Source organism: Anser cygnoides, chromosome 2, assembly GCF_040182565.1.
Source record: "Anser cygnoides isolate HZ-2024a breed goose chromosome 2, Taihu_goose_T2T_genome, whole genome shotgun sequence".
NCBI classification, from domain to species: domain Eukaryota; kingdom Metazoa; phylum Chordata; class Aves; order Anseriformes; family Anatidae; genus Anser; species Anser cygnoides.
In genome coordinates, this window is record NC_089874.1 from 52,850,794 (window position 1) to 52,862,441 (window position 11,648).

At 43.5% G+C, this 11,648-nt stretch overlaps 1 long non-coding RNA gene across 2 annotated transcripts; it reads right to left on the reverse strand.

Moving 5' to 3' along the window:
- Positions 1-3,316: 3,316 nt before the first annotated feature.
- On the reverse strand, positions 3,317-11,258 carry LOC136790066 (uncharacterized). Of its 2 annotated transcripts, XR_010829294.1 has the most exons (5): positions 11,076-11,258; positions 9,948-10,121; positions 8,949-9,095; positions 6,522-6,644; positions 3,317-5,405 (listed from the first exon to the last, which is right to left on the reverse strand). It is a non-coding gene; the product is annotated as an uncharacterized lncRNA (long non-coding RNA). The 2 variants fall into 2 exon arrangements; XR_010829293.1 differs by having other exon boundaries at positions 9,948-11,253.
- Positions 11,259-11,648: the final 390 nt, after the last annotated feature.

The window sequence follows — 11,648 nt, forward strand, 5'->3', positions numbered from 1 at the left end:
GTTCCTCAGGGCAGCTGCCTATCACTACTTGTGTGTTTTTCTTCTTGACATCTGCCTGCTTCTTCTCTATTTGTATAGATTGCAAAAGATTCATTTCGTACGCTCCATTGTGTAGCTTTAATACAGGCAGATGTTATTCCTAAGCGAAGTGGCAGGCCACAAAACAAATATGTATCTCACCTGCTAATTCCCCTACAATTTTAGGATTTGGGACAGTCCACAGGCTGTACTGTTAGTGCCTCAGTTCTGACCCAGATGTTCCCCTACACTGGTATCTTTCTCCATATTACCTTGGTGGAATCACAGTTGTCTAAAACTGAAATGTTGCTGCAACTGTTCAATTTGTCTGAAAGTTCATTTCAGTCTGCTGCTAATAGTAAATAGATGGGTTCTGGCTCTGTCCTTCATGTTCAGCCTTGTGTCAATTCCAAAAAACTTGCACAAATGCTTTTCAGAAATCTCAACTCCACCTAGAACAAAAATCTCGCTGAACTTCATAAAGAATTTGAGGTAAAATTGGCACTTACGCTTGGGAATAGAAGGATGACACAGACAGAAGGGGAGAGAGAAGTGCCCATGAAAGACTTCAGAATGGAGGGAGTTAATTCTTGCTGATGAGAAGACTTTGAGGAGCTCAACCTACAAAATATTAAATTGTTGAAAGAATGAGAGAAAAATCACTCATAACTAAAAAAGCATCTTAGTGCCATTCAAGCACACTAAAAGCTCTTCTGAACATGTGCCTTCTGTGGAGAAATGGAGCCACACATACTTTTTTTCCAACTTTTTTCCTTTACAATTCAGCTTTCCCTGTTATGTTACCTGTTATTTAATGCACTTATACATATGCATACGTAAATGTAAATGCAAATACAATTATAAAAATGTGTGTGTGTGTGTAAGTGTATGCGGGGATATAACCATATGAGCATACGTTTGTTTATTTCTGTTCTGTATGTGTACAATTACTATAGTAAAATCCTTTCGAAGCAGAAATGTTTTACAATCCATTAATTTTTGCCTTATTCTTCCATTTGTAATGCCAGCACCAATTCATTTACGGGGCTTACTTCTAGTACTAGTCAGTGGCAGGAGTCCACAGCTGAGGTTACAGTGAGCTTGAAAATAATTTCGGGCCATTATTTGGCCTGATCTCTGTGCTAAAATAGACACAAGATGTGTGTATTTGTGTATGAGGCTCATCCTGCCTTTCACTGCTGCTAAGTAAAGAGTCCTCGACCATTTTCCCAGCATGAAGCAGGCTGTTTGGGAGCAGGGAGGCCAGGTGCTCTTAGTACCTCGTGCAACCCATCTAGAAAAAAGCAACACGTGCTCTGTGCTGGTTACAGCACCTGTGTTGGGAAGAGGTTGGGGGCAAGCCCCTCTGGGCAGCGATGCCCCCTGGCCCCATTAGCCACCCTGCTCCATGCAGGGCTTCAGGGCAACCTGTGGCTGAAATATGCCTGGGGCATCACTGGTGGACAGGGAACTGAACCGGGCACTGAGTTGCCTTCATCCTCGCTCCGCCTGTGTGCTGGAGTTAGTCACTACCAGTAGCAGCTATATTTATAGTGGTATGTCATAAGTTTGACGTAAGTTTTTTTTTTTTTTTTTTAAATCTATACAGCAGGGCAAAGGTGCATTTCTCCTCCCCTTCTTCAGTTTTGGATAAACCCTCACTTGTTTTCACAGGAACATTAGCTCAGATCTGCTGCTACTGTGCACAGCCGATAAAACTTGCTTGGAAAGACCATATGTCACATGGATCTGCTCAAGAGGCATGAAGCCCTGCCTGTTCGCCGATCCTTTACAGATACAATTTTATGCTCAGTTAAAATGGAAAAGAGCATTATGTTTAAAGATAAACCCGTTTACTGTGCGAGTGCTTTGCTGAATTCTGTCACCAAATTACTTGTTAGTAAGACATTTGGACTGCCTTTTTAAAAAAAAAAGAAAAAAAAAGAAAAAAAAAAGTTGTTGCACATCGCTTTCTCCTTGTTTATCAGTTGCTATGACAATGCTAATGACAATATCATCACAGACCAGGATTAAAATCTTTTACTAGAAGCAGGAATAGACAAAATCAGTTCCGAGGAGAAAGTTCCCTATATTAATATCACCCTCTTCGACCGTGTGGTTAGCCAATATTCAGGGTCCCTACAGGTTCTTTCTTTTTTGGAGAACAAATGGATGAGAGTGAATTGTGTTTGTTAATATGCTTCTGTTTATTTAGAAAGAATGTACACAATGTCTTGTTACCCTGGGCACAGCAGGAGTCAAAACAAAAGGTGGTGCTTTCCCTTTTCACACTTCCAAGCTTCTTTTGAGCCAGAACCCAAGCTTGCTCACTTTTAGCTTTTTCTCAGGGTCAGGCTACAAGGATTTTCCTCGCTGGCTCTGGTGTGTCCTTGTGACTTCCTCTGTCTGCTTCTCTGATGTTTCTGCTGTCGCTTTCTGAACTGCTCATTTTCATCATATGCCACCTTGTCCCTAGAGCCAGATCCTGGAGAACTGCCTCAGCCCCCACCTCTCAGAGCTGCCAGGCGTGTGCAGCGTGGTAGGTATGTGTGGCTCCTAGGGTTTCAGTGAGCATGTTCCATAAAGAAGGTAATTTTTAGGCTTTTCCTTAGGGAAGGGAGGCTTTCTCACCCACCATCTTCAATGAGATTTCATTACTGGCTTTCAGCATAACACTGAATTTATTTCCAATAATGTATTTTAGCAGTCTAAATGCACGATGACTTGTTTTCTTGATTCAGCCTGAGATTTTTGTTCCCTGTCAGATCAGTTTCTGTACAGTAGTGCTATGAGAGGGGGAGCAGAAAATATGTTACTATTTCCTAACAAATCAGCCTCTGATGCAACTATAATAAAGTTGTGAAAAAGTCCTAGAGGAGTTAAACAGATTTGACAGCATTTAATTTCCATAAATTTAGGGCCTGATCCTGCTTTTGTTTTGCTAATGAGTACTAAAGGGAGATAGAGCACAAGCTCTGGAAGAGCTGAAGACCAAAATAATGTCCCAGCTCAGCAATGACAGGCAGGCGTGCAATGGAGGTGCTGAGGCACTTCCATGCCCAACAGAGGTTAACTCCAGCATTCCTGCCTTGGGTCCAGCTCATGTCTGCTGTGACCAACAAGTCTCCTACCCAGGCCTGACTGAGTTACACAGATACTGCCCTCGGCAGCAGCTCTTAAAGCCTCGGGGCTTTACTCTTTGACTGGAACAAAGGTAGCATATAGCATAACCTCTGCTCAGGAAAGGCAAAGATCTTGGATTTTCAACAGCAGAAACACACAACAGATGTGTTTTCTTTTGCTTTTAAGGAAACAAACTCAAGGAGTTTTATTTTGTCTTGGGTTTATGCCACAGCCATTGCCATGGCCCACTCAGCACATAAAAAAGCTTCTTCTATTTGTGCTTAGGCAAGACACATCCCTGGTTTCCATATATTTTCTTTTTCTCATTCCTTCCATAAGTCCACCTCCTACCCGCTCGCCCCCATCTTTATGTAGGTGATGGGCTGTGATGGGGTTCAGTGTAGACTCCAAATGGACAGGATCCTCTGACATGACCTCCCACACCTGCAACTTTGAAAACAACTCTTTCACTACCACAGGTGAACCAGTTAAAATTTTTTGAAGGCCCCAGCAGAACAAATGAGCATCTTTGGACACACTTGTAGAAGTAATACTTTCACAGCGATGAGACAGTTGAAAGCTATCTTTCTAGTGTGCTTTGCCACCCATTAAACTGGGGGGCATGGACCTGTCAGCACTGGTGAACTCAGTGCCATGAAAAACCTCTGAATTCAATAGAACCTAATTTAAATGGAAGTTCCTGTGACAGAACAGAGGAAGCTTGCACTTCTAATTAAAAGTCTCAGGCCATCCACTCACCCAGCCAGTCATTAATCCCCAGGAAATGCCCTTTTGCTGTGTCCATTATTTCTTAATTAGCATACAGTGAACAGAATATATTTGGTTTAGTCTTTGAGAAAGGGGGCGAGCTTTCTCCAAGCATGGGAGACAGTAAGCAGCTCTTGGCATGGAATATCTAGTTAGGGGCACAAAGTGTGCAAACTAAAGTGCTTGATTCAGCTGAGTCCTCAGCAGAAGATGGAGTTTGGTATATCCAATTTTCTTCTATTTCTGTAGAAAAACACAAGCATTTTGAACAAGACAAAAAGGGATTTGGGGGATAAAATCATTTTCCTTTTCAAATTTGTTTTTCAAGGAAACTGTTCAACAAGCTCTAGTACAATTCCCCACAGAAGAGGGAATAGATATTCTCAGGACTGTGTGTTGTAATTTCTTCAATTTTTCAATAAACTGACAGTCACTTGATCAGGGTCAGAAAGAAAAGATCTCCCCCCCCCCTTGGGCAAGTATCTTCAACAATCCACTCTACAGTAACTGTTCTCTGTCTCAATCACTTCTAGAGCAAGGATTTGAGAATGCATCTCCCACACCTGCATCCACTGATCAGCCACAAATTTGTACAAATCTGTACATGTACCACAAGTACCAATCTGATCCAGGTCGGAAAGGAGCAAACAAGCTTATTTCTCTTGAACCTGCCTTGTGACTGGTCTTTATGCTGCCTTTACCCTTGCACTGGCCTTTTGCTGGCTGCAGGACAACAAGCAGTTTCTGTCAGCATAAAGCTGGGTGTTGAAGATAACCCATCAACATTTTTGGAACCAGCACAAAACCAGTGTCAGCACTTGGAATACAAATCCATCCGGGCTGCATTCAATCCTATAGGAGGAGCACTGGATCACTGAACCACAGCCTCAGAAGTGTGCCCTAAATGCAAGAAGATTGCCTTATGAGGTCATTTTGCCTCAGTCTCTCCTTTTGGATCTGTTCCACTTTGCTTGCAATGCTTGAATATTCACTGAGTCAGACAGCATGAGAATAACTCTTTAGTGAAGGGCTTAGGGCATTTGCCGGAGAGGGGACACACATGGGTGCAGCATGGACCAAAGCATGTCAGCAAAGTGGAAGAGTGTCAGCAGGAGAAGTAAGTAGACTCCAGCCCCACAGTACCCTTTTAGCCACATTCACACATCATCTGAGGACAGATGCGGCATTTGAGGCAATCACTACCTCCATCCCCTCCCTCTAGCTGTGACCACTGCCCATGTGAGAGACTGGCACAGCCTCTGCAACCCACCCTTGCTTACCCAGCCACTGTGTGTGCACCCAGCTCTTTTCCCGCACCTGCCCTAAGAGCTCCGTGGCCCTGGGCTCATGCAGCAGCCCCACAGTGAGGCTCCAGCCTGCAGCACTACTGCCAGGCAGCTCGCAGCACCCTCCTCCCTGCTGTGACCCCTTACCTTAACACATAGGCTGCCTGTTGTCATCAGGCATGGCCTTGGAAGTAAAACATTAACACACCCCTGTGGGAAAGGAAAATTCTGATTTAATGACAGCATTTTGCACTTTCTGAACAAAAGGAAGGTAGAGCAGAAGCAGCTCCCCGTTCTTTTGCTTCGCTATTCCTGACTAAAATGTTTCCACAGAAAGTCACTGCAAAAGTTTTTCTAGTCCCATATGCCTAAAATCAAGTGCTGTTTTTGAAAATTGGCATCAGCTGTTTGTGATCTGATTTATTGTCTGCATCCTTCTGAAGTTCATTAGCAAAAGTCCTAGAAGCCTCAGCCCTCTGGTGTACATTTTATCTCCCTTTTCAGAACAGTTCCATTATGCCACTTTTGAAGGTTTTAATATTTTGTTCCTAATCCTGATTTAGAAGCATCTGCTAATAAATTGACAGGTTGTGACACTTCGCAGTAATTTAGAGCTTTTTCACCTTAGATTCAGAGTGATGCTTTTATGGTTTCAGAAGGCTTTTTATTCACAGCTCCATAAAGCTCCCATCTTGAGTAGCTCTTTGAATGGGGTTGTCAAGACAGCTATGTTTGGTGCACATTTTTCCTGGAACTGAATTCAATTTTGCCTATAAAGTTACAGTTCCTCTGTCCGCAGCAGCTTTTGTTCTGCAATGGCTAACTTTTGATTTATGCCATTTCTCATCTTGCTAGCACTGAATATATTCAAAATACTTACACAAGCAGCTTATTTTTATTGGTTGCACTTGAAATTCATCCACTTCCCCGTTTCATTACATACCTAGCAAATCTCAGCTCAACTTTTGCTCTGTGTTGTGAGGCACTGTCACATTTGTGCCCAACGTGTTCACTGGGAACAGAAGGTTTGAATATCTGCATCTAGCAAATAGGAAGCCAGTTGTAGTTAGAGCCTTATGATTACTGCTTAACGTTTGCATCATGGTGTTACTTGGAGGCCCTAGTGACTGAAGCTCTATTTAGCTCAGATCTGTGCATATCTATACTGAAAAGACAGTATGTACTCTAAATAATTCATGGGACAAGTAATATTTCTGTGCTGAATGTAAATTGCCAGCAATCTAGTTTTGCTTGACCTAAGATGGGAACCCCTGAGTATCCTCTGTCTCCAGTAAGGTCTCATTATGGTGAGGTGTTGTTTTTTACCTTCATTTTGCAGATTCCTGTTCTGTGGCTTACTTCTAAGGGAGGTCTGTTAAAGGTAACCACAACAGACAAGCCCACTGTCAGTCTGTAGGTGTAATTTGGCCACACAACGATTTGCACTTCCTTTAGAAATTAAAAATAAATAAATAACTAAAGTCATAAAAACACTCATTTAAATACTAGATACACCATCTTTATAGAAGTCATCATTTTAAGCATTAAAATATTTTTTTATTTTCAGTGTGAAATAACCAAAGACAACAAGTGATTGAGAGCAGCTAACAGCAGTGGTCCGTCACCCACAGAGGTTTAAAGACAGTCTCCATAGCGCTGTGGTCTTACAGGTGAAACACAAATGGGGGGCACAGGTAGAGTCTGACTTTTGTTTTTGCAAAACCATGTTTGGACCTGGACAAAAAGAGTTATGGCAACCCATTTATTCCTTCCTAGGGCTCACTGACACCTGACTGATGCCCAGGAGAAGCCTAAAATCTGTGCTAGGTGCATGCCTTTTCCTCAGCCTTTTTCCATAGGCAAACCTACAAGTTGTAGTGGAAGCCTCTCTGCTGAGACAACCAGAGCACTCCTCATGGTCTGTAAGGCAGTAACCAGAGACAGCAACCTTTCATACACAATTCAGCTGGGGCTGCTTGGGGAGGAAGCCTGGAAAATCAGGAAAACTGCCCGTTCCTTTTAAAACACACACAGAGAAAAAACTAGTGGGTTCACTTTTTATCAAAAAATGCTGGTGATAAAATGCTGGAAAAAAAAACAAATTTTCCACAAAACTTCTTACGACTAAGCTATTCCTAAATGCAACTATTAGACACTTTAAAATGTGAATGTTATTTTAAAGGCTAATTTAAAATATTATTTTAATGGCTAAGTTTTACACAAACCTTTTTACATGATGTCTTCACATGTTCATAGCTATAGTACATGGTGCATGCACTACTACTACCTGTATGATAATATGACAATTGTAAAATGGTTTAATTTTACTGTCATATCTCTGAAGACTCTTGCTATCTAGTACCAAAACAACTATAATAGTCATGTCTCCTATTTATGTTGTAATGAAATAATATTGACAGTCTGAGCATTGCAACGTAAATGGGAGACACTCTGAACTAAAAGACAGTTATCCTAAATGGATATCATTATCTGTCACTGCTAGTAATCCTTAAATAGAAATTACACTTAATATTTTTTAAAAGAACATTGGAATTCAAAAAAAAAATCTTTCTCAGCTTTGAATCATACTTTCAAGGGTTTTAATTTTCTTTATCAGAAAATGTCAGAAATATATTTTCCTTGTTTTTAACTTCTTCAGGTGAAACAAATGCTGAACCTTCCTCAGCTATAAAGATAACAAAGACTTTTAGTAGCATGTTGCTGATCTTCCTTGATCCACCATATTTTTGGGGGTGTTTTTTCGTTTGTTTGGTTGGTTTTATGGTGCTACCTAGAATAATAATTATATTCTTAGAGCTTCCTTTTCAGATAACATATCGTGTTAAATCATGCATTTATTATGCATTATTCACTGATTCTAACTCACAGGAATTTGCGAGATACTGTACATCATAAAACTGGGACACAGTCTCCTATCTCTGTTTCATCCTACCAAGCCTTTTTTGCATGGCTTACATTAAAAGAATCCCCTGAAAACCACCACAATATGTTGAAATCTCACTTGTTTTTTCACTCTTTCTCACACCTAAACTACTGGGCAAAGACTTCAACAATAAGATGTGTGGCACAATTTTGTGATGGACTTCTAGTGAGCTGCCTCCCAAACCACCAGGATGGATCAGTTCTGCCCCACACTGTGCCAGAGAACTTGCACGTTTTAAAAGAAGCCTAGAAGTTTCTTTGAGTGTCTATTGCACTGTTGTGTGCTGTATAGGGTTTGTTTGGTTGTGGTTTTTTTTTGGCTATTTGTTCTGACACGTTTTTAAATTATTGTATTTTCATGCGTCTTTTTCTATCCTGAAGATCCTGATTGTTCAACTTCGTATGATACTCACCAATCGTGACTGGCACATGAGAGGGGACAGCTATACCTTATTCTGCATACAGAGAGGGGGGGCTCTCTCCCAGCCCATGTTGCTACTGTTGGCAAACACCAACAGGGGCAGGCCCAGCCAGTTAACCTTCTGCAAAGTTATGCCAAACCAACTGCAAAAGTTTTGTCGGAAGCACTTGTCTTTGTCCTCCCAGACGACAAATAAATGGGAATGTATTTCCCTGGATAGTTTCCTAAACAAGTGCAGCATCAGGTAAGCAGTTTGACATTCCAGGGTGTGGGTGGGAAAACAACATAAAAGGGAGTAAATGAGGGCCACATACTGTACAGTAAATGCCAGTTTACACACAGCTAGCCCTTAGGAAGAGTGCAAGAGGGAATAAACTGCTTTACCCTACCTCTTGTTTAATGAGGAGATCGAGAGCAGACGGCAATTACCAGGCACTGAGGGTGTGCTGTAGGTTGTTGTAGAAGTTCTCCCATAAGAAATGAGGCACCCTGTCCATGCAGCAGGATCCACCAGAGGTCCATATTCCTTTCCCCTTCTGTGAACATGATAACTCTGAGACATTTTTTGGCAATTTTTTTTTTTTAATATTTTGTTAACTCCATAGTCTTTTGACAGCAAGTATGATACAGTGATCTTAAAGACAGTATTGGTCAGGTGCAATGCTTGGAATTTTACCTAATAATAAATGCTTTTCTTGGTAACTTCCTGTAATGCTCATGCAATATATTCAGGAACAAGAAATGTGTGCATCTTTATGTTCTACACACCTTTTCTATCAATATTGCCTCTTCTCACCAATAATTGTTTCCCCAACGCCAACACATTTTAGATGGGATCTGTGGTTGACAGCTGAATTAAAACATACCCTCCAACTGCTATTTATGATATGATTAGACAGGTCAAGTTTAATTTCCGCATTGTGGATGAATCCGTTATCCAATCATTTTAATGATGCACTACTCAAACCTGCAGTGGGCCTGAGGATGGAAAGAAAACCTTGATTGTAACTTGTCTGCTGATGATTGGAGTTTGTTATGAAAGCACTCCGACGTGATCATCAGCAGCACACTTGGCCAAGGTAGGGAAGGTTCATACTCTCCTACTGTCACCAGACCTGTAGATGTGTGACAGGTGAGTAGAGGTACATCAGACAGGATGGAGTATTGCAGGAAGGATCACTTCTCCTTGGGGCTAAGGCAAGGGTGTATTTAATCAAATTTGCACCTTTAAGAAAATACCATCTTTCAGGTAGAAGATACTGCTCTTCAGCTGAATATTGCTCTCCAGGCTACATAATCTAGCCTGCTGAACCAAGAAACCACCAGTGCCGGCCTAATCCAGTTTGTGTTGCTGTTTCAATAGTAGTCACACATGACTGAGAAGCTACCATGTTTAGTGGAAGGAGCCTCCTTGCAGGGGTGCAGCTTCCCGGTGGACGTGCGCTCTGCCACAGCCTGAGTACTTCCCTGCAGCAGCCCTTGGATCAGAAATATGGACTTCTTCTTAACGGGGACAGCACTGCCAGATCAAGATAGCTGCAGTGAGATGGGATGGGCTGAATCTGTGGAGCCAGATCAAAATTTGTAACATCCACATACTAAAGTTTCTTGCAAGAAAGTTAAATAGCTGGAGAAAGGATTTCTTTGCCCCTGCTTGCCAGTGACAGCTGTGTTTTTGTAATGCCAGTCTGGAGCTGCTCTGTATGTGTGCTTTGCCCCTTTGAGGCTCTTCGGGATGCCTGTCTATCAGCCATGGGAAAACTCCCTTCCCCAACACTGACTGTGAGCACTGAAGCAGGAGGAGTGAAATGGTTGTGTCACAGCAAAACAGCCCTCCGCACGTGTAGCTGTCCTGTGTCTGCATCCCTTCCATCCCCTTTCCATAGTACCTCCATGCCCTTGAATGTGCCAGTGCCAATCCCAACGTGTGGGTCTAGAATTCAGTCCCTGCATAACTTCTGAGAAAACATAAATTGATAGATCAGACAGATCACTTTTTTTTTTTTTTTTTTTTTTTTGAACTCCGCTCATTCTGTTCTGCCCAGAGCAGAAGAGAAGCTGCCTAAGCTTATGGCGGTTCCCTCAAGCCCCAAGGAAGCTGGTGGTAAGGATGGGGCAGCCCCATCTGACAGCGCCTGCGCTAGGCACAGCTCTGCTGGAGCTCCTGCTGCAACTCTGGGCCCATGGCTCCCACCTCAGCTTCCCCAGTTGTAAAACGGGCCCAGATAAACTAACCCAGCTACCCCAAACACCTCACAGCACCCATTCAGCTCCAATACCACCAGTATTCCTAGTGCATGCTTCAGCTACTAATACCTGAAAATTTACACATCCTATTTACCCACCTGCCCCACAATGGTGGGGCCAGAACTGACTGAACACGTGCAGCGATTCAGCCTGCAAGCTCTTTTTAGGAAAACAAAGCCAACATCCTCACAAAACTGAAATGTTCTTCAGATTCCCCGGTGTCACCCCCACTTCTCCCCCCAGCAATAAGCAGCAGCTCCTCAACGCACAGCACAACCGCATAATCCCCCCCGGTGAAAACTGCGTGCTGGAAACCGCTGGCGAGGAGCGATATTTGGGTTGGTTTGGTCCGAGGACGCTGAAGCCGAGCTTTCCCCGCAGACCCCCCGCCCTCCAGTCCCCGCCGCCCCCCTGCCCGTGCTAATGGCACCCGGCCCCCCCACCCCGGCCATCGAGCGGCCAGCGGCCGCCGGGCTCCCCCTAGGGGCGGCGGGGCGCGGGAGGCCGCGTTGCCGGGAGACCGCCGCGGCGCGGCCTCGCCTCAGCGTGGGGAGGCCGGTGGCTCAGTCAAAGAATAAAATAAAAATAAAAATAACTGCAGTCTCCGGTCCTCCAGGGGGGCTGAAGGCACCGGGTATTGCCCGGGCAGGGGCTTACTGCCCAAGAGGGCCGGAGGTGTGAGTGGGGAGTGAGGGCTGGGGGCACAAAGCCCGCAGGGGTCTGTGAGCTTCAAAGGCACTCTCACAAGCCAGGGTGGTCAGCCCCTGATGTAGCATCAACAGCAGTATTAATGAAATTACTGAAATTCAGCAGTAATCGTGGCACGCGCATCCTGCCTTGAA